This window comes from Mustela nigripes, chromosome 2, assembly GCF_022355385.1.
Source record: "Mustela nigripes isolate SB6536 chromosome 2, MUSNIG.SB6536, whole genome shotgun sequence".
In the NCBI taxonomy this organism is placed as follows: domain Eukaryota; kingdom Metazoa; phylum Chordata; class Mammalia; order Carnivora; family Mustelidae; genus Mustela; species Mustela nigripes.
In genome coordinates, this window is record NC_081558.1 from 99,020,239 (window position 1) to 99,043,752 (window position 23,514).

The following is a 23,514-nucleotide window of genomic DNA, read 5'->3' on the forward strand; positions in this document are numbered from 1 at the left end:
AGGGTAATTGACGCCGATAGCGCTTCCCATCAACCCCAGAGGCGGGGGAGGAATACGCTTTTTGGCGGGTTCTCTTTGCTCCTGCACCAGTAGCCAGGTTGAAGGTTCGGTTTTCGAAAGTTTCTTCCCTGGCTTTTAAATTTTAAGTTACTAGTACAGTGGAGAAGGTCAATGAGAAGTTGCCCCTTTTTTTGACTAAAGTCGTACGTGTGGTCTAGGTTCCAGTGTCATTTGGGAAGGTCTGGAAGGTTCAAGTGCATCTTCCAGCCTGAAGCCCTGTGGGATCACCTGTCGCCGAGGCGGGACGAGGACGAGGTATTTAGGTGGTCAGCTAAGGGTGAGGTGCCGAGTGGAGCAAGAAACTTCCCACCTACAGTGGTCCAAAACAGAAGTGTTGGCTTAAACGGAAAACCTGTCTGCTGAGGTAAACAGGGAAGGCTTATGGAAACTGCTTCAGCCAGCTGACCCCTCTTGCTCATTAAGTGCTTTGTTCTGGATTTTTTTTTCTTTAATTTGTAAAAGGCTCCTACAGCTAATTATCACACAGATATCTTAAATGAATTGCTGTATACATAGTGGTATAAAATATTTATCCATTCTAGCAAGTAGAGTTTCTGTGAGGTTGCACGGGGCGGGGGGGGGAGGGGTGGCGTTCTTTGCAGTAAATGAGAGACAGTCTTCTGTCTGTCCATATAGAGACCATATAGAGAGAGCTGGTGGAAAATAAATCTATATTAACTGGTGAAAGGTCTTATCAGTTAGGAAGTTATTGCAGTAAACCGAGCTATAGCGATAGTGGTTTAGGCCAGAGAGGTCATGATTGAGATGATGGAAACCTGATTGAATTCTGGACATATTTTAAAAGAGCTGGTAAGATTTGTGGATATATTATATGTGGAGTATGAGGTAAAGGAGACATTGTGAGCAACTTGGAAGAACCGAATTGAAGAAAGTATTTTGAAGGCAGAAATGGGGAGTTTTGCTTTTTTATGTGTCGAATTTGAAATTTACATTAGACATCCAAGTGGAGATGTTGAGTAATCAATTACATTTAGACCAGGTGCAGGCAAAACTGTTCCTTCTGTAGGTTCCAAGGGAGAATCCATCCATTCCTTACTTCCTCCAGCTTCTAGAAGTTGCTGGCATTCTTGGCTCACAAGTTACTTCAATTTGCCCTCTCTGAACTTCCACCTGCTTTCTTAAAACAACTTATCTTTGTGATTGCATTGGGCTCAACCAGATATTCTGGGATAATTTCCCCATAGCAAGAGCCTTAACTTCCATCACACCTGCCCAGTGCCTTTTGCCATATAAGTAATATTCTGAGGACTAGAATAGCGACCTATATGGGGGCCATTATACAGCCTACCACATTCCATTGCCCCCCCAAAAAGACAAGCAAACCCCAAAGACTTGAGAAAAATGATGTTATTTTTAAACCATTATTAGATTTGCAGGGAAAGTAAGGAATCTCCAAAGTGGGAACTGGAAGTGAGGAGAGGGCTTTTGTTGGTGATGGTTAAGAATAGTAAATTGAGGGCGCCTGGGTGGCTCAGTTGGTTGGACGACTGCCTTCGGCTCAGGTCATGATCCTGGAGTCCAGGGATTGAGTCCCACATCGGGCTCCCAGCTCCATGGGGAGTCTGCTTCTCCCTCTGACCTTCTCCTCGCTCATGTTCTCTCTCACTGTCTCTCTCTCAAATAAATAAATAATAGTAAATTGAAATTACAACAGTGATCAGTTAGCAAAAGCCAAAGCCAGGATTTCTCTGAGGGCAACTGCTATGACCAGGGCTAGGACTGAGAGACTAACCAAGAGAGATTTCTAGGGCCCCTTTTTATAAGGGTGCTAATCCCATTCCTAATCACACCCCGAAGGCCTCACCTCGAAGTACTAGGGTGTTGGGGATCAGGATTTCAATACGTATGTGAATTTTGGGGGGACACAAAAATACTTAGATTAAGGTGTTATTTGCCTTGGCAAAAGGGATTTTGCAGGTGTGATTAAATCAAGGTGTTTGGGGTATAGAGATTAGTTGGATTATCTGAGTGGGCTCAATGTAATCAAAAGAGGGAGGCAGAAAAAGAATCAGTCAGAAGGGGAAGTGACTATAGAAGAAAGGCAAAGAGAGATGCAATGTTTCTGGCTTTGAAGGTGGAGGCAAAGGACTTCCAGAACCAGGAAAATGTAAGGAAATGGATTATCTCTCTAGCAAGAAATGCAGCCTCAAATGTAAGGAAATGGATTATCTCTCTAGCAAGAAATGCAGCCTCGCTCGCCAACATCTGATTTTAGTCCAGTGAGACTCGTATCAGACTTCTGACCTACGGAATTGTAAAATAATACATTTGTATTGTTTTAAGCCACTAAGCTTTTGGAAATTTTAACAGCAGCAGCAATTGCAACCTAAATTGGAACCTAAATACAGCTAATACATCTCCATCACTATCAATCAAAAAGCATTCCTAGTGATAACGTGATGAAAGATTCTGTTCATCAGGAACACAGAACAATCATAAAAGTGTACAGAATTACATGACCTCTGGGCCAATGTTCCAGTTCTGTGTAGAGAATAATAAAACATTATTGGGTGACATTAAGGAAGACCTAAAGTAAGTGGAGGGATACTGAGTTTGTTACCAGAGAACCGGTTCTGAACTCAGTTTCAGCTACTTGCCACGTAAAAATCAACAATTGAGACAAGTGATGGTGGGAGAGGAAAGGTGACTTTACTCAGGAAGCCGACAGCCTGGGAAGATGTTGGCTTCAGGATTTCAAATCAGAATCAGATCTCAAATCAGAATCAAATCACTGTCCAGGTGTAGCTGCAGGGATTTAAAGTGGATGGCAGAAGAAAAGGGAGGGAGGCTATCTATAGGAGAAGCAGATGCCCAGGCAGTTAGTCCTATGTCAACATGACCCTAAACAGACTTACTGGCATCAGCAGCGCTGCATTAGAATGTAATCAGACCTTATCTTCTGGCAAAGTTTGGTCCTTCACTCCTTAAGGCCAGTGGTCTACAAAGCTCAAGGAAAGTAAGTTAGTTCTGCCAAAGACCAGGGACTTATTTAGGTCAGGAAGCAAGAAGTGCATAAGCTTGAAGCAAGTTAACCCTTAAAACTGGTTGGAGTGCTGTTACAAGTCATAAATTGAAAGACTCCATATGGTAAAGGTAACTGTTCTCCCTAAATTAATTTATAAATTACATTAGATCTCAAATCAGAATTTCCTCAGGTGGTTAGTGTTGTTTGTTCATTTTAGTTTTTTTTTTTTTGTGGAACTTGATAAGGAAATTAAAATTTTACAAAGAAGTGTAAACGTTTTGTCAAGATATTGGGGTGTGCGGTTGGGGCGCCTGGGTGGTTCAGTGGGTTAAAGCCTCTGCCTTCGGCTCAGGTGGTGATCCCAGGGTCCTGGGATCAAGCCCCACATCGGACTCTCTGCTCAGCAGGGATCCTGCTTCCCCCGCCCCTCTCTGCCTGCCTCTCTGCCTACTTGTGATCTCTGTCAAATAAATAAAAATCTTTTAAAAAGAAAAAAGATATTGGGAGAATTTGATCTATAATAGATCAAGAATTATTATAATTTATAGTAAATAGGACAGTATAGTAGTAGTATAGGAATGGCAAATAGGCTGATGGACCAGAATAGAGAGCCTAGGAACAGACCCAAACATATATAGTCACTTTGGGTATGACAGAGATGCTGTAGAGAAAAGACGGGCATTTCAATAAAAGCTACTAGAACAGTTGGATATCCATATGGGGAAAAAAAAATTCCCTTCCTCACAGCACACACAAAAATCATTTCTAGGCTTAAATATGAAAGACAACAATAAAAGTTTTTAGAAAGTAATATAAGAGAGTATCTTTATGATCTCAAAGGTAAAGAATTTTAAGAGAAGACATAGAAAGTACCAACTGTAAATGAAAAGACTGATACATTTGACTAGATTACAATAAACTTTTCATCAAAAGACAGCATAAAATTAGGAGGAAACCCCATAGAGTACAGAGTGGGAGAAGATACTTAACACACACATAATTAATAAAGGACTAGCCTTTACAACATAATGAAAACTCCTTCAAATCAATAAGGGATAATCACATTGAAAAAATGAGCAAAAGACTTGAATAGGGATTTTATCAAAGAAAAAATATGACCAGTAAACATATGCAAATAACCTCAACTTCACTGGTAATCAGGGAAATGAAAATTATAACTATAGTGAGATACTTTACAGTGAGATACATTTTAGCCTTCTTCCAGGGTGGGTGAAATGAAACAGTTTGAAAATACCAGTTCTTGGTGAGAACATCGTGCAGCAGAAACTCCTGAAGCCTGCTGGTGGTGTTGATGCATTCACTTCAGAAAATGGTTTGGCGTTATCTAGGAAAGTCAAACGTACACATAACCCATGATTGATATCCTACTGCCAAGTAGATGCCCTTGAATGCCCCTACAATACATATATCAGAATATTCAAAGCAGTTTTGTTTATTACAGCCCCACACTGAATACAGTACAACATCTTATATATAGTGGAATAAATAAATAAGCCATGAAATGTTACACTGGGTTAGCTTACAGCCATGCTCTACTTGACAACTTCGATGAATCCTATAAACATATAATTGAGTGAAAGAAGTAATGCACAAAGGAATGTATGTAGCCTGATTCATCTAAAGTTCAAAATCAGGCCAAATGAAACTACATTTTGGGGGTATATATACATAGGTAGGTGGAAAAACTATAAAGAAAAGCAAAGAAGGGATCACCACTAAAGTCACAGTAATGGATTCTTCTGGATTAGAGCTGGCCACCTGACATAGGGGCAATTGATTAGGAGGCAGCCCTCTCCCTCATCTTTTTATCTTCATAGAAAAGGTGACTTCTACACCAAAGGGGAATATACTAATCATTTCCAGGTTCCTATGTAATGGAGACCAGCTTAGGTTAGTTAGAGAGAAAAGGAATGCATTATTAAGGTCAGTGGGTAGCTCACAAAATTAATGGAAAAGTTAATGAATGAGGTTTGGAACATGGACAGGAAGCCAATGGAAATTAGGCAACCAAAAGAGAGACCAGATCAATACTCAGGAAGAATCTGGTTATTATCCAGCAGCTTCTGTCATTGGCCTGGGTACCTCTGGACATTGAATGCTTCCATTACTGGTTCTTCTACTACTCCTGAAAGATTCAAAACTGCCATTTGCTTCTCTGTGTTACTATGGGGTCAGGGTCTTAGGAGCATCTGATTAGAAGGTCACATACCCAAATTCTAGAGACTTTGTTGTTGGATTAGGAGCTATTAGCCTACACTTGAGCTTCTTTCTTGAAATTCCTTCCAAATAGTGTGTTAGAACTGCATGGTCAAAAATGAAAGACATCTATCAAAAGGAATATGATAAGTAAACACATATGGTCCCCACAGGAAGGAGGAAAAAGATATATGAGTGGTTAAGATTTGTGAAATTCACTGGGCTTTTTTTTTTCTGGGGGACAAGACATTATGCACAGTCATTGAATTGAAAGGCAGCCAGGCTTTTTCTTCCTTCTGGCTTGTAGTGTACCATTCTCTCTCTCTCTTTTTAAAAATTGTAATTCCAGTGTAGTTAACATAGAGTGTTATATTAGTTTCAGGTGTACAAAATAGAAATTCAACAATTCTATGCATTACTCAGTGCTCATCATGGTAAGTATATATAGTCTTAAAACCCATCACTTATTTCACCTGCCCCCGCTTTCCTCTTTGGGAACCATGAGTTTGTTCTCCATAGTTAAGAGTCTTTTTTTGGTTTATCACTTTTTCCCCCTACTTAGTTCCTTTATTTTGTTTCTTAAATTCCATATATGAGTGAAATCACATGGCAATTTTCCTCTGACTGACTTATTTTAGTTAGCTTCACCCATGTTCTAGCAAGTGGCAATATTTTGTTCTTTTTTATGGATGAATAATATTCCATTACCCCCACCCCCATCTTCTTTATCCATAGTAATGCTGCAGTACACATTGGGCTGCATATATTTTTTGAATTAGTGTTTTCATATTCTTGGGTAAATAGCCAGCAGTGGAATTACTGAATCATATAGTATTTCTATTTTTTATTTTTTTGAGGAACCTCCATTCTGTTTTCCACAGTGGTTGTACCAGTTTGTATTCCCACCAACAGTGCACAAGGGTTCGTTTCACATCCTTGCCAACATTTGTTTCTTCTGTTATTGATTTTGGCCATTCTGACAGATGTAAGGTGTTATCTCATTGTGGTTTTGATTTGCATTTCCCTGATGTTAGTGCTGTTGAGCATCTTTTCTTGTGTCTGTTGGCCATCTGTACGTCTTCTTTAGGAAAATGTCTCTACATGTCTTCTACCCATTTTTTAGATTTCTCTCTATGTGTGTAGAGCTGTAGATGTTTCTCTTATATTTTACATACTAACACTTTATCAGATATGTCATTTACAAATATCTTTTCCCATGAGTAAGTCATCTTTTAGTTGATTATTTCCTTTGCTGTGCAGAAGCTTTTAATTTTGATGTAGTCCCAGTAGTTTATTATTGCTTTTGTTTGCCCTGCCTCAGGAGACATATCTAGAAAAATCTTGCTAGGGCTGATAGAAAAATTACTGCCTATTCTCTCTTGTAAGGTTTTTATGGTTTCAGGTACTTAATTCATTTCGAATGTATTTTTGTGTTTGGTATAAGAAAGTGGTCCAGTCTCATTTTGCTAGAAGCTGTCCAGTTTTCCCACCACCATTTGTTGAAGAGACTTTTTCATATTGTCTATTCTTGCCCCCTTTGTCAAAGAGCAAGAGACCATAACACTGAGGGTTTATTTCTGGGGTTTTTATTCTGTTTCATTGAACTGTGTCTACTTTTGTGCCAGTACCGCACTGTTTTTATTATGACACATTTGTAACATAACTTGAAATCTGGAATCTTGGGGGGAGGGGGTTTAAGAATTTATTTATTTATTTGACAGAGATCACAAGTAGGCAGAGAGGCAGGCAGAGAGAGAGAGAGAGAGGGAAGCAGGCTCCCTGCTGAGCAGAGAACCCAGGCTCGATCCCAGGAGCCCAGGATCATGACAGAGCGGAAAGCAGAGGCTTTAACCCACTGAGCCATCCAGGCGCCCCTGGGTTTTTTGTTTGTTTTGTTTTGTTTTGAGATGCTTTGGCTCTCCAGGTTATTTTGTGGTTTTATACAAGTTTTAGGATGTTTTTTTAAAGTTCTTTGAAAAATGCTGTTGGTACTTTGATAGCGATTACTTTAAATCTGTAGATTGTTTTGGAAAGTGCAGCCATTTTAATAACATTTGTTCTACTAATCTATGCGCATGAAATGCCTTTCCATTTCTTTATGTCATCTTAAATTTCTTTCAGTAGTGTTTTATAGTTTTCAGAGTACAGGACTTTCACCTCCTTAGCTATGTTTGTTTCTAGGTATTTTCTTATTTTTGGTGTGGTTGTAATTGGGGTTGATTTCTTAATTTTGCTTTCTGTAGCTTCCTTATTAGTGTATAGAAATACAACAGCTTCTGTACTTTGATTTTGTATCCTGCAACCTTACTGAATTCATTTATCATTTCTAGCAGTTTTTTGGTGGAATCTTTAAAGATTTCTATATATAGTATATCAACTGCAAATAGTGCAAGTTTTACTTCTTCCCTACCAAATTGGGGCCTTTAATTTTTTTCTGTTGTCCGATTGATGTAGTTAAGACTTTTGGTATATGTTGAATAAAATTGTTGAGGATTTTTGCATCTTTGTTTATCAGAGATACTGGCCTGTAGTCTCTTTTTTGAAAGCATCTTAATCTGCTTTTCATATCAGGGCAAAGCAGGCCTCATAGAATGGATTTGAATGCTTTCCTTCCTCTTCGATTTTTTGGTATGGTTTGAGAAGAATTTTAAAATATTTTGTGCAATTCACCTGTGAAGCCATCTGGTCCTGGACTTTCATTTGTCTGGAGTTTTTTGATTATTGATTCAATTTCATTGCTGGTAATTCAGTTTTTGGAGGCTTCTCTGTTTCTAGGAATTTTTGCCTTTTTTTTTCTTTGGATGAGTCTGCTTAAAAGTTTACCAATTTTGTTATTTTTTCGAAGAATTGACTCCTGGTTTCATTGATCTCTTCTGTAGTTTCTATTTTGGTTATTTCTGCTCCAATCTTTATTATTTCCTTACTTCTGCTGGTTTTGGGTTTTGTTTGTTCTTTTTCTAGGTATGAGGTTAGGTTTTTATCTGGGATTTTTCTTGCTTCTTGAGGTAGACCTGTATTGCTATAAACTTCCCTCTTAGAACCACTTTTGCTGCATCCCAAAGATTTTAGACTATTGTGTTTTGATTTTAATTTGTCTCCATGTATATTTTTTATTTCCTCTTTTATTTCATGGTTGACCCATTCATTGTTTACTAGCATGACTTTAATTTCCATGCATTTGTAGACTTTCCAGATTTTTTTTTCTTAAGTTTGATTTCCAGTGTCATAGTGTTGTGATCAGAAAGGATGCATGATATGACTGCAGTCTTTTTGATTTTGTTAAGACTTGTTCTGTGGTCTAATATGTGATCTATTCTGGAAAATGTTACATGTGCACTTGTAAAGAGTGTTTTCTGCTCTTTTAGGACGGAGTGTTCTGAATATATCTTTTAAGTCCATCTGGTCCAGTGTGTCATTCAAAGACACTGTTTTCTTGCTGATTTTCTGTTTGGGTGATCTATCCACTGATGTAAGTGGGGGTGTTAAACTCCCCTCCTATTATATTACTACTAATTACTTCCTTTTTGTTATTAGCTGCTTTATGTATTTGGATGCTCCTATGTTGGGTGCCTAAATAGTTAAAATTGTTATATTTTCTTATTGGATTGTTCCCTTTGTGATTATATAATGTCTTTTTTTGTCTCTTGTTACAGTCTTTGTATTAAAAGTGTATTTTGTCTGATATAAGCATTGCTATCCCAGCTTTCTTTTCATTCCATTTGCATAATAAATGCCTTTCCATCCCTTCTCTTTCAATCCTCATGTGTCTTTAGGTTTCAAATGAGACTTTTGTAAGCAGAATATAAGTGGGTCTTGCTTTCTTAATCCATTTTGTCACCCTGTGTCTTTTGATTGGAACTTTTAGTCCATTTATATTCAAAGTAATTATTGATAGGTATGTACTTAATTGTCATTTGTTATTTGGTTTTTGGTTGTTTTGTGTTTTTCTCTGTATTTTTCTTCTCTTGCTCTCTTCTATCATGGCTTGCTGGCTTTCTTTAGTGATATTCTAAATATCACTAATTTCTTTATGTGATATTATAAATGATATTTCTTTAGTGATATTCTATTGGATTCCTTTCTCTTTTGTTTTTGTTTTGTTTGTTTACATATTGTTTGTCTTTGTTTATTGATTACCATTAGTTTGTTATGTAGCTTCTCATGTGTATAGCAGTCTATATTAAGCTGATGGTCATTTAAGTTTGAACCCATGCTAAAAGCACTAAATTTTTACTCCTCTCTCTTCCCTGTTTTAGGTATATTCTGTCATATTTTATCTCCTTTTATTTTGTGAATCCCTTGACTGGTTTTATAGGTATACTTAATTTTACTTCTTTTGTTCCCCCTACTTTTTTTTTTTTTTTTTTACTCTTTTTTACTCTTATTTCCACTCAGTAAATCCTATTTAACATTGCATATAAGGCTAGTTTAGTGGTCTTTTGTTTGTCTGGGAAACTCTTTATCTTGACTTCTATTCTGAGTGATGGCCTTGCTGGGTAGAGTATTCTTGGATGTGGGTTTTTTTTTTTTTCTTTCAGCTCTTTGAATATATCGTGTGACTCCCTTTTGGCCTGTGAGGTTTCTGCTGAAAAATTAGCTGATAACCTTGCGGGGTTTCCCTTGTATGTAACTGTTTTGTTTTGCTTTTAAAATTCTCTCTTTATCACTACTGTTTTGCTACTTTAATTATTGTGTGTTTTGGTGTGGACCTCTTTGGATTGATTTTGCTGGGGCCTCTCTGTATCTCCTGGATCTGGTTTCCTGTTTCCTTCCGCTAGATTCAGGAAGTTTTCAGCTATTATTTCTTCATAAAAACTTTCTTCCCTTGGTGGGAATGCAGGCTGGTGCAGCCACTCTGGAAAACAGCACAGAGGTTCCTCAGAAAGTTGAAAAGAGAGCTACCCTATGACCCAGCAATCACACTACTGGGTATTTATCCTAAAGATACAAAGGTAGTGATCTGAAGAGGCACATGCACCCAAATGTTTATAGCAGCAATGTCCACAATAGGCAAACTATGGAAAGAACCTAGATGTCCACCAACAGATGAATGGATAAAGAGGATGTGGTGTATATATACAATGGAATACTATGCAGCCATCAAAAGAAATGAAATCTTGCCATTTGTGTCGACATGGATGGAACTAGAGGGTATTATGCTGAGCAAAATAAGTCAATCAGAGAAAGACAATTATCATATGAGCTCCCTGATATGAGGAAGTTGAGAGGCAACGTGGCGGGGTTTGGGGGTTAGGGAAGGAAAAAATGACACAAGATGGGATCAGGAAGGAGACAAACCATAAGAGACTCTTAATCTCACAAAACAAACTGAGGGTTGCTGGGGGGACGGGGGTAGCGAGAGGGTGGTTGGGTTATGGACTTTGGGGAAAGTATGTGCTATGGTGAGTGCTGTGAAGTATGTAAACCTGGCAATTCACAAACCTGTACCCCTGGAGTTAATAATACATTCTATGTTAGTAAAAAATTAAAAATGAAAAAAAAATTTCTTCCCCCTCCCTATAATGCGAATGTTATTACACCTGGTGGTGTTACTTAGTTCCCTAAGTCTATTTCATTTATTATTATTTTTTTTTCTCTCTCTTGCTCAGCTTGATTGCTTTCCATTACTGTGTCCTCCAGATTCCTAATCTGTCCTGCTTCCTCTAGTCTAATATTTATTCCATCTAGTGTTTTTTAATTTCAATTAAATTAAATTTCATCTCTGATTGGGTCTTTACAGTCTCTCTTTGTTTAGGTTCTCAATGAGGTCCTCCACTCTTTTCTTAAGTCCAGTGAATATCTTTATGACCATTACCTTACAATCTCTATCACACATATTACTTATCTCCATTTTGTTTAGCTCTTTTGCCATGATTTTGTTCTCTTCTTTCATTTGGAACATATTCCTCTGTATCCTCTTTTTTTTTTTTCCAACTTTGTTTCTATGTGTTAGGAAAGTCAGCTATGTTTCCTGCATTCGAAAGTAGTGGCCTTATGAAGAAGAGGTCTTATAGTACCCTGCAGTACAATGTCCTGTGTTCAACAGAACCTGGAGCTTCAGGGGTGTCTCCTATGTATGTTATGTGCACCCTGCTTTTGTGGCTGAGCTACTTTGGCCTTCAGTCCCATCCTCAGTGATGTCTCTCTTTGCCTATTGTAGGCAGGATTTGGTCCCTGTGTTGTTAGTGGGCCAATACAGGGCTGCCTTGGGCTTGAATTGAATCAGATCATTTGTTGGCCAGAGATGTGGTAGCGATGTACTGCAGGGTGCCTTCTCTTTATTGTTTCTTGAGAAGCTTTCTTTGGTGGGCAGGGCCTGTAATCAGACCAGATGTCTTCCTTCAGCTCACTGTTGGGGCTACAGTCAGACTTTTCTGTGTGGTTATCTGCCCCTATCCCTGGGGCAGGAGTCACTTTGGAGTGGTGCTAGCCCCTATCAGAGCTGCTTGCATAATGCTGGGCTTGTGGCACTGTTTTTGATGGGCTCCAGCCAAGGGCATATTGCAAGGGGCAGGTCTGCATGAGAATGCCAGGGCTGTGTGTCTGTGCAGCGTTAACAAGGTTTGTTGGATCTCTTGTGGGAGAAGTCCTGGAGCTGAGCCTGGCTATAGGGGGACCTGTCCACAGAGAATATGGGAGAAGGGCCACTGTTAGCCAGTTAGGTGGAGAGCCAGTTAGGTGGAGAGCCAGTTAGGTGGAGAGCGTTGGTTCCTGAAGGTTTCTGTGTCTAGGCTGGGAGTTGATGGGCGGCGGCGGGGGGTGGCGGGGGGAATGGCACCCACCAGCTATTTTGTTCCTGGAGAAGTCTCCTAAGGATCCCTGCCCCTCCACCATGTGCTCTGAGATTATTAATTAAGTCTCCTCCCCATACACCCCAGGCATCTTTCAAACTGCTCTTTCTCTGCTCTATCTCCTTTGGGCTGTTTGTTATGCTATCTCATTAAAAATGAGGACTCAGTTTCCTATAGCCCTCCAGGGTTTCCCAAAGCCCAGCCTGCTGATTTTTATAGTTCTAAGTGTTAAAAGCTGATTGTAAGAACTTGCAAAATTAGCCCCCTCTGATTTTCAAAGCCAAAGGTTATGGGGAGTTGTCTTCCCTGTGCAGTTTCTCCATGCCTGGGTTCTTGGTGTGAGGGTCTGTTTCTTTCCCCTCTCCAGTTGGTGGCATACTTCCCTTCCACGGATACTGCCAAGGGTTATTTAGCTCCTGACCATGTCTTCATCCTTCCTACCCTCTTCAGTGTGAACTTTTCCCTACATTTAGTTGTGGAGAGTCAGTTCTGTCAGTCTTTGGGTAATTTTCTGGGTTATTTACACTGATCTTGGTGTTACCTAGTTGTATCCATGGGACAAGGTAAGCCAGAATTTTCCTACTCCATCATCTTACCTAGATGTCTTAATTTTTTAAAAATATTAATAGCATCCTGTCTTTGTGCCTTGGATATAATGTTTTCTTCTATTTCTTTGATGATATTAATTAACACATTTTTCTCTTCCTGTATAGTCTTTTTTTTTTTTTAAGTCCTTTTTAATGTTTGTTGTCCTCTGTCTTTTGTGTTAGAGACTTGCCTCAAATGGTTGCTGGTATTTAGTTGTTTGTCTGTATTTAAGAGTGAGGTACTAAAAACAAGTTTGTGTCTCGGTGGGGACTGTTTATTGTGGGCCTTTCTGTAAAGTGCTTAGTCACTAAAATGACCTGAGAATAAACAGACAAGTCCATGATATGCAGAATTCAGTAGGATATAGTTTTAATATCTGTAGCAATGTGGCCCTACCAGAAAGAAAGCATTTTGGGATTCTACCAAATCAAGAAAGGTTTCAATACCATGAAGACTCATAAGGATTAAAAAAAAACTGACTTTGAGTATCCATATAGGTAGATGGGAAAGATTTAGATATCTAAGGAAAAGTAAAGAATGTGAACCAGTGGAGTCATGAAAGAAGTAAGATACACTCTTTCAGGTGGTACAGACTTTCAGGAATAAAGGAACATTTAGGACTTAAGCCCAAGAACTGGATTTTAGAGTTGGAAACATAGTGACTATAGAAAGGGACTTAACTTGATCATCAGAGTCACAAGAAATATCACCAGGGTGTCTTAGAGTTCCAGGTCTTATGCCCCATTGAAGTCTAGTTAAAAAGTGCACTCAGTCGAGAGGCAGGACAGGGGTTTGGGGAGTAAGGAAGGAAAAAATGAAACAAGATGGGATTGGGAGGGAGACAAACCATAAGAGACTCTTAATCTCACAAAACAAACTGAGGTTTGCTGGATGGTGGAGAGATAAGGATAGAGTGGTTGGGTTATGGATATTGGGGAAGGTATGTGATATGGTGAGTGCTGTGAAATGTGTAAGCCTAACGATTCACGGATCTGTACCCCTGAGGCAAGTAATACATTATATGTTAATAAAAATAATTAATTAAAAAAATGAAAATAGCATATTGTGAATTAAAAAAAAATAGTCAACTGAGAAGGTAGTGTTTCCCTCAGCTCGGCTTTGTTCAGGGCTGTAAGCCTGGTTCAATATCCACAAATCAGTCAATGTAATACACCATATCAATAAAATGCAGGGTAAAATTCATGATCATTTCAATGGATGCAGAAAAAAACATTTAATGAACTTCAACATCCCTTTATGATGATAACTCAAAGAAGTGGGTATAGGAGAAGTTACCTCAATATAATAAAGCCAAATATGACAAGCCACAGCTAAAATCATTCTCAACAGTGAAAAGCTGAAAGCTTTTTCTGTAAGATTGAGAACAAGACAAGGATGCCCACTCTCTCCATTTGTATTCATCATAGTTTTGAACGTTCTTGTCAGAGCAGTTAGGCACGAAAAAGAAATAAAAGTCAATAAATGGTGTCGGGAAAATTGGACAGCCACAGACAAAGAATGAAATTAGACCACTGTCTCCTGAAACCATAAAACTAGAAGAAAACATAGGCTGTAAACTCCTTGACATAGGTATTACCAAAACAATAATTTTGAATCCAACACCAAAACAAAAGCAAAAAATAAATAAATGGGTTTACATTACACTAAAGACCTTCTGCACAACCAAGGAAAGTATCAATTAAATAAAAAGGCAATCTACTAAATGAGAGAAAATATTTGCCAATCATATATCTGGTAGGGGGTTAATATCCAAAAAATATAAAGAACTCATGTAACTCAATAGCAAAAACCCAAATGATCTGATTAGAAAATGGGCAGAAAATCTAAATAGACATTTTTCCAAAAAAGACATACAGATAGCCAATAAGTACATGAAAAGATGCTCAACATCATGAATCATCAGGTAAATGCAAAGCAAAACCATGGTGAGATTTCACTTCATAACTGTTAGAATAGCTGTTATCAAAAAGAAAAGACGTATATGTTGGGAAGGGTGTGGAGAAAAGGGAACGCTTGTGTACTACTGGTGGAATGGAAACAGGTATAGCCAGTTTGGAAGAGTTTTTTGAGATTCCTCAAAAAATTTAAATTATATGATCTAGCAATTCCAATTCTCGGTATTAAATCTGAAGAAAATAAAAACACTAACTTGAAAAGATCTATGCACTCTATGTTCATTGCAATACTGTTTATGATAGCCAAGCTGTGAAAACAACCTAAGTGTCCATTGATGGATGAATGGATGAAGAAATTATCTTATAGTTAAATAACAGAATATTATCCAGTCATAAAAATGCATGAATTCTTGCTATTTGCAACAAACGGACCACAAAGGCATTATGCTAAGTAAAATAAGTCAGATGGAGAAAGGCAAATACTGTATGATTTCTCTTATATGTGGAATCTTGAAGAAGAAGAAAAAAACCCTCATAGATAAGGAGAACAGATTGGTTGTTGCCAGAGGTGAGGGTGGGGAATGGGGGAAATGGGTGAAGGAGGTCAAAGGTTAAAAAAAAAGTGAGTATTGGGGCACCTGGGTGGCTCAGTGGGTTAAGCCGCGGCCTTCGGCTCAGGTCATGATCTCAGGGTCCTGGGATCGAGTCCCACATCGGGCTCTCTGCTGAGCAGGGAGCCTGCTTCCTTCTCTCACTCTCTATCTGCCTGCCTCTCTGCCTACTTGTGATCTCTGTCTGTCAAATAAATAAAAAAAAAAATAAAAAATAAAAAAGTGAGTATTACATCTTGGTAAATTTATAAATCTACCAAATCAGATCTGGAAACTGATCTGATTAAGGAAGTTTAAGGAAGTTTAAGGAAGAACTAGGTTTTAAAATTTGCCACATGAATGGGTCAAATATTAATAAAAAAACAAAAAATAACAACCCAGAATGGGGTGCCTGGTTGGTTCAGTGGGTGGAGCATGCAACTCTTGATCTTGGGTCCAAGAGTTCAGGTCCCACACTAGTCATAGAGCTTACTTAAGAAACAAAAACAAAAAACCCAAAATGGTTTCCAAGTAATCTTTTTTGTGCACAAAAATCACCCTGAGTCATTAAATACCAACACTGATAATCTGATGAAAATTGAACTGTTTTATTGAGAAATTCCTGCATGACAGCGTGTGTGGGTCATTTCCCCAAGCTATCCAATTTTTCAAGAAAAATGCTCCAACCTCTCCCTTGTGCAGGAGCACCCCGCAGCAGGGCTGACTTCATAGGTGCACACTTGTGTAGTCACACAGGGCCCTGCACTTAAAGGAACTCGTGCTTGTTTTAATGCCCTGCTGTCACTGTCTTGAAATTCTTAATACTTCTTTTTCCCCCCAAACAAAGGCCTCGCATTTTCATTTTGCACTGGGCCCTCCAGATGATGTAGCTGGTCCTGCCTGGCAGCCACACAGGGGAGAGGACTGGAGCTCTGGGGTTCAGTGTGTAGCTTTTCCTTGAGCCTTGTGTTTTCCGAGCTGCTTCACTCCCATCTCAGTTGGACCTGTTGTCCACCATTCCGTGGCCTCTCTAGTCTAAGTTCAGAAGATCCCCTTTTCTGCCAGAGTTGGGAAAGGGACTGTCAGAAGGCCATATGGACTAGAGGAGATAGGAGAAAGTCGGTCTAATCCCTCTACTTTTGCCTAGTTCTGTGGTAGGACTCAGCTTGCTCTTCGAGGCTTTCTCTCCTGCATCCACTTGCAGAGCAGAAAAAAGGACAAAATTAATTACCAGTTAGTCTATCCCCCAATTTTGTCAACACTCAAATCTACCATATCACCTCTCTCATTTTTTGTCCATGTAGGTTCATGCCATTGTCCTTTTACTTTCATTTCAGTGAGGTTTTGGGAGACAGGAAATAAATGCCAAGTGTTCAATCTGCCATTAGCCACTAGTCTTCATTCAGTTTCCATAGAAACAACTGTTTTTCCCTTTATCAACCAATTTTTATTGGCTTATATAATAATTAAATTATGTTATTACAGTTACAACTGGAATAAATAAGTTTAAGAACAAACTCAGTTGACTACACTCAGAAGTATGTGGGCATCAGTTAATTTATTTTACAAAGGAGTGAAAATTGCGGTTAAGTTGGGCAAGTTGGATTAAATGAAAGTTAGTTAACTGAGCTGCTTCTTCTTTTTTTTTTAATAATTTCTTTTCAGCAAAACAGAATTCATTGTATTTGCACCACACCCAGTGCTCCATGCAATGCATGTTCTCCATAATACACACCACCTGGCTCCCCCAACCTCCCACCCCCCACCCCTTCATAACCCTCAGGTTGTTTTTCAGAGTCCATAGTCTCTTATGGTTCATCTCCCCCTCCAATTTCCCTCAACTCCCTTCTCCTCTCCATCTCCCCATGTCCTCCATGTTATTTGTTATGCTCTGCAAATAAGTGAAACCATATGATAATTGACTCTGCTTGACTTATTTCGCTCAGCATAATCTCTTCCAGTCCCGTCCATGTTGATACAAAATTTGCGTATTCATCCTTTCTGATGGAGGCATAATACTCCATAGTGTATATGGACCACGTCTTCCTTACCCATTTGTCTGTTGAAGGGCATCTTGGCTCTTTCCACAGATTGGCGACCGTGGCCATTGCTGCTATAAACACTGGGGTACAGATGGCCCTTCTTTTCACTACATCTGTATCTTTGGGGTAAATACCCAGGAGTGCAATTACAGGGTTATAGGGAAACTCTATTTTTAATTTCTTAAGGAATCTCCCCACTGTTCTCCAAAGTGGCTGCACCAACTTGCATTCCCACCAACAGTGTAAGAGGGTTCCCCTTTCTCCACATCCTCTTCAACACACGTTGTTTCCTATCTTGCTAATTCTGGCCATTCTCAATGTGGTTTTAATTTGAATCTCCCTGATGGCTAGTGATGATGAACATTTTTTCATGTGTATGATAGCCATTTGTATGTCTTCATTGGAGAAGTGTCTGTTCATATCTTCTGCCCATTTTTTGGATATGATTATCTATTTTGTGTGTGTTGAGTTTGAGAAGTTCTTTATAGATCCTGGATATCAACCTTTTGTCTGTACTGTCATTTGCAAATATCTTCTCCCATTCCGTGGGTTGCCTTTGTTTTGTTGACTGTTTCCTTTGCTGTGCAGAAGCTTTTGATCTTGATGAAGTCCCAAAAGTTCATTTTTGCTTTTGTTTCCTTTGCCTTTGGAGACATATCTTGAAAGAAGTTGCTGTGGCTGATATCGAAGAAGTTACTGCCTATGTTCTCCTCTAGGATTCTGATGGATCCCTGTCTCACATTGAGATCTTTTATCCATTTTGAGTTTATCTTTGTGTACGGTGTAAGAGAATGGTCGAGTTTCATTCTTCTACATATAGCTGTCCAATTTCCCCAGCATCGTTTATTGAAAAGACTATCTTTTTTCCACTGTATATTTTTTCCTGTTTTGTCAAAGATTATTTGACCATAGAGTTGAGGGTCCATATCTTGGCTCTCTACTCTGTTCTACTGGTCTATGTGTCTGTTTTTAGCCATCAGGGAGATTAAAATTAAAACCACATTGAGATACCACCTTACACCAGTTAGAATGGCCAAAATTAGCAAGACAGTTAACTGAGCTTCTATTTTAAATAAAGATGTAAGACGTCCATTAAAAAGGTTCATTATTGAAAGTCTAAACAATTTGGCTTCTTGGACAACCAGTGTGAAGGAGCTTATCTGTCTTTAAAACTGCTTGGGTGGGTCACCTGTGTGGTTCAGTCAGTTAAGCGGCTACCTTTGGCTCAGGTCATGACCCCAGGGTCCTGGGATCAAGCCCCATGTTGAGCCCCATGTCAGGCTCCCTGCTCAGTGGGGAGCCTGCTTCTCCTTCTCCCTCTGCCTGCCACTCTGCCTGCTTGTGCTCTCTCTCTCTTTCTCTCTGTCAAATTAAAAAAGGAAAAAAAAATCTTAAAACTGCTTGAGCAAGCAAATGCCTTTCTAGGACCAGGCTGTTTTCTGCACTTTATGGGTATTATGAATGTGTTCAGACTGACTTCCTGGACTCTGGACCTTGGTCTGAGCTATTCCATCTACCTCTGTCTTGATCTTCTAGTTGGACTTTTGACCTGCTTTGACCTAAATGGTTGGCATCTGTGAGTTGATACCTTACATTCCCTTTAAGGATCCCCTTCATACGTACCTGGTTCTACCAGTCTCTAGCCTTTTAAGGATTCTTCAGGGCAAAGCTGACCTGCCTCCTATAGCTTCCTTCTCTGCAGGAAGTCAGGTTTCAGCTTCTGTGCTCTAAGTCAGTTACCCACTCATTTGTTTGCTTTTTCTCTTCCAAAAATCTGGTATTTTTCTTTTGTTTTCTCCCATATTTATCTTTGAAGGGTTTACAGCTTTTAAAAAATTATTATTCCTTTACTCTCAGTTTAGCATGGGTTTCAAAGAGAGCAGAGTGACCGCTTATTTTCAGTAGGTCCTCTTTGTCCTCCACTCCTGCCATAATAGCTTCTCATTTTCGAAGTCCTTGGTATTCTGCTTCTCCAGAAAATAGACCCCTCCGCTTTGAGCTCTCTAGACAATTTTTGAAAAGATACCTACCCAGCCATTTCCCGGGACTGCTTAACAAAGCACTCTTTGTTCTGTGGCTAATATGTAGTCAGGTACAAGTCAGTGGGAATTAGTTTTTGTAAGTATTAATTAAAAATTGGGAATTTATCCATCTCTTTTGAGTTATCCAATTTGTTGGCATATAGATCTTCATAATATACAGTTACAATTGTTTGTATTTCTGTTGTTGTTTTTTTTAAAAGATTTTATTTATTTATTTGACAGAGAAACAGCAAGAAAGGGAACACAAGCAGGGGGAGTGAGAGTGGGAGAAGCAGGCTTCCCATTGAGCAGGGAGCCTGACCTGGGGCTGGATTCCAGGACCCTGGGATCATGACCTGAGCCAAAGGCAGCTGCTTAATGACTGAGCCACCCAAACACCCCTCTGGTATTGGTTGTTATTTCTCCTCTTTCATTAGTAATTTATTTGGTTTCTCGCTCTCTCTCTCTCGCTTTTTTTTTTTTTTTTTTTAAGAATCTTGCTAGAGGTTTATCAATTTAATTGATCTTTTCAAAGAACCAGCTTCTGGTTTCATTGATCTGTTCTGTTGGTTTTTGTTTTTGTTTTTTTTTTTTTTTTTTTAGTTTCTATGTCATTTTTTTTTCTATATCATTTATTACTGCTCTAAGCTTTATTTCCTTCCTTCTGCTGTGTTTGGATTTTGTTTGTTCTTTTTCTAGCTCCTTTAGATGTAAAGTTAGGTTGTTTATTTGATATTTTTCTTGAGGTACAAAGCTTTGCTATAAACTTAGCTCTAAGAAACACTTTTGTACATCCCAAAGATTTTGGACCATTGTGTTTTCATTTCCATTTGTTTTCATGTAATTTTTAAAAATTTCTTTTTTAATTTTTTGATTGACCCATTCATTGTTTAATAACATGTTATTTAACCTCCTTGTATTTATGCTCTTTAGAGATTTTTTTCTTGTGGTTGATTTCTAGTTTCATAGAGTGTGGTCAGAAAAGATGCATGGAATGACTTCAGTTTTTTTGAATTTGCTGAGACTTGTTTTGTGGCCTAATATGTGATCTGTTTTGGAGAATGTTCCCTGTGCACTTGAAAAGAATGTGTATTCTGCTGTTTTAGAATGGAATGTTCTGAATATGTCTGTTAAGTCCATCTGGTCTAGAGTGTCATTCAAAGACACTATTTTCTTGTTGATTTTCTGTTTGGATTATCTATCCATCAATGTATATGGGTGTTAAAGTCCCCCATTATTATATTAATATAATCTCTTGTGTTTGTTATTAACTGTTTTGTGTATTTAGGTGCTCCTATCTTGGGTGCATAAATATTTACAAATATTATATCCTGTTGTTGGATTGTCCCCTTTATTATTATGTATTATCCTTCCTAGAATGAAGCATTGGCAAGAATGTGGAGAAAAAGGAACCCTCCTGCCCTGATGGTGAGAATGTAAATTGGTACAGGCACTGTGAAAAATAGTACAGAGGTTCCTCAAAGAATTAATAGAACTACCCTACAATCCAGGAATTACACTGCTGGATATTTACACCCAAAATATAAAAACACTAATTCAAAGGGATACATGCACCTATGTATATTACGGCATTATTTCCAATGGTCAAACTATAGAAACAGCCCAAGTGTCCATCGACAGATGAATGGATAAAGAAGATATTTTATAGACACACACACAATGGAGTATTACTCAGCCATAAAAAGAATGAAATCTTGCCATTTGCAACAACATGGAGAGAGCTAGAGAGTATAACACTAAGCGAAATAAGAGAAAGTCAAATACCGTATGATGTCACTCATATGTAGTTTAAGAAACAAAACAAATGAGCAAATAAAAAAAAAAACAACCAAGAAACAGACCATTAACCATAGAGAACAAACTGATGGTAACCAGAGGGGAGGTGGGTGGAGGGATAAGGGACATAGGGGATAGAGATTAGAGTACACTTACCATGATGAAAAAAAATCAAATGAGCTATTATTGTAGGAATGCTTTATAAACTGAAAGTTACCACCAAAACTAAAAATTATTATTATATGAAAAAAAGAAAATGAAGTTAAGATTTTTTTGGTAATTATGAATCTGTGTGTATATATCCATAATACACCCCTCATTTAGTAAATTAGATTTTAGTTATTTACCACATGTTAGCCCCCTCCAACTGTACCTGTGTATAGAACTGTTGATCTTCACAATGTTTTTTTCATGGGAGTTAATGTTACTTAAATGGCAAATAGATCGAAGATAAAGAAAATGGGGAACTAGGGCACCTGGGTGGTGCCTCTGCCTTCTGCTCGGGTCATGATCTCAGGGTCCTGGGATCGAGCCCTGCATCAGGTTCTCTGCTCAGGGGGACGCCTGCTTCCCTCTCTCTCTCTGCCTGCCTCTCTGCCTACTTGTGATCTCTCTCGCTCTGCCAAAATAAATAAATAAAATCTTTTTTTTTAAATGAGGATCTCTTTAGAATAAAGGTATAGTGCAATTAAAGTCAAGCTAAGTCCGAGAAATTTCCTCTTAATTGCAAAATAAGTCTCATAAGGTCAGATGAGCTTTTCTCTTGTGACTATGAAGAGGAGAGTAGTATTGGGAGTTTAAACTTTGCCTTAGAACAATTGGGCAGTTGTAGCATTTCCTAAACTCACAGCAATTATTTTTTGTACAATTGCATGGGCACTTTCAGATTCAAAGATCCTTCTCTGGGACGTAGGTGAACTTAAATAGTTCTTTTCATCTTTCATTAGTATATAACTTTTTCACATGTGTATTTTGTTTCTGCAGGATATAATCAGTTCCTTGAGAGAGGATATTTCTGACACAACTTAGCATCTCTGACTACCAGAAGAATAGGGGCTTAGTTTCAGGAGCAGGTAATGTGCATGAGCTCATTTATTTTTATTTTTATTTTTTATGGGTGCCTGGGTGGCTCAGTCAGTTAAACATCTCTTGATTTTAGCTCAGGTCTTGACATCGGGGTCATGAGTTCAAGCCCTGCATTGGGCTCCACATAGGCATGGAGCCCGCATTAAAAAAAAAAAAAAATCCATCATCTTTTATTTTTGAGAGCAAGCAAGCATGTGTGCACATGCTAGCAGGAGCAGTGGGGTGGGGAGAGGCAGAGAGAGAATTCCAAGCATGCCCAACAGAGGGCTTGATCTCATGACCCTGAGATCATAATCTGAGCTGAAATCAAGAGTCATGTGCCTAACGGACTGAGCCACCCAAGCACCCTGCGCTCATTTAATTTTTATAACCATGGGGGGAGGAGGTATTACTCTAATTTTATAGACAAGAAAACTGAAGCACAAACTACACAACTCCAGTAGGAGGTGCAGCTGGAACCGACTCCCCTTGGCTGATTAACCAGGTTTGCTAAGCCCTACCCTAGTCTCCTGTAGTGTTTGTCTTCAGTGAACAGGTCAGGTGCTTTCTGGAGAGAGATCTGGGACTTCATGGACCTTACAGAGTAGGTTGTATGTCTACTTGTTAATAAGTACTTGACGGGGGGCGCATGGGTGGCTTAGTGGGTTAAAGCCTCTCTCTGCCTTCGGCTTAGGTTGTGATCTCAGGGTCCTGGGATCAAGCCCCACATCAGGCTCTCTGCTCAGCAGGGAGCCTGCTTCCTCCCCCTCTCTCTGCCTGCCTCTCTGCCTACTTGTGATCTCTGTCAAATAAATAAATTAAAAAAAAAAAAGTAATTGATGAACCTGGCCTGAGGCTCTCTTTCACTTTAACATAGCACCTGGAATAAGGTTGTGGAGGAGCCCTGTAACTCCACCTCTCTTAACTACTGGAGGCTACTAACGTCTGCCCAAAAGAAGCTAGTAAGTGTGAATGACCAAATCGACAGGTTAATTTATAATTTTCTTCTTTCTTAATTATCTCCAACTAGAAAAACTCTAGTCCCAGAGTCCAATAATGTGAGGATTTATACACACTTCCACGTGGTCACCACTGGGGCAAAAACAGTCTCTGACATGAAGCCCTCCCTGCAGAATATCAGCATTTGGAACACAGCAGGGCCTGCGGGCTAAGATTTCAAACAAGCAGCAGTTAGAAATTTTAAAGTTGTCTCCAAACATTGTAGGTCTCCTGGCTGTCTCCAGTTCCAGTGATCAAAGCCACTGAAGGTAAATGATTATAGCTGTCAGAATGGCCCCTCCCACTTCCCTTTTGGGTCACTGTCAAGGAAATCCTACCCTAGTGACCCTGTCTCTCTTCTGCATCTATCTCAGATGGCCCCATTGGATTCTCTCCTAACTCAGGTAGCTCCAGGTTCCGAAAACACCTGAGATTGTTGTCC

At 39.0% G+C, this 23,514-nt stretch overlaps 1 long non-coding RNA gene across 1 annotated transcript; it reads left to right on the plus strand.

Moving 5' to 3' along the window:
* Positions 1-220: 220 nt before the first annotated feature.
* LOC132010013 (uncharacterized) lies at positions 221-22,872 on the plus strand. Its single transcript, XR_009402120.1, has 3 exons — positions 221-424; positions 20,589-20,639; positions 21,993-22,872. It is a non-coding gene; the product is annotated as an uncharacterized LOC132010013 (long non-coding RNA).
* The last annotated feature ends 642 nt before the right edge of the window (positions 22,873-23,514 follow it).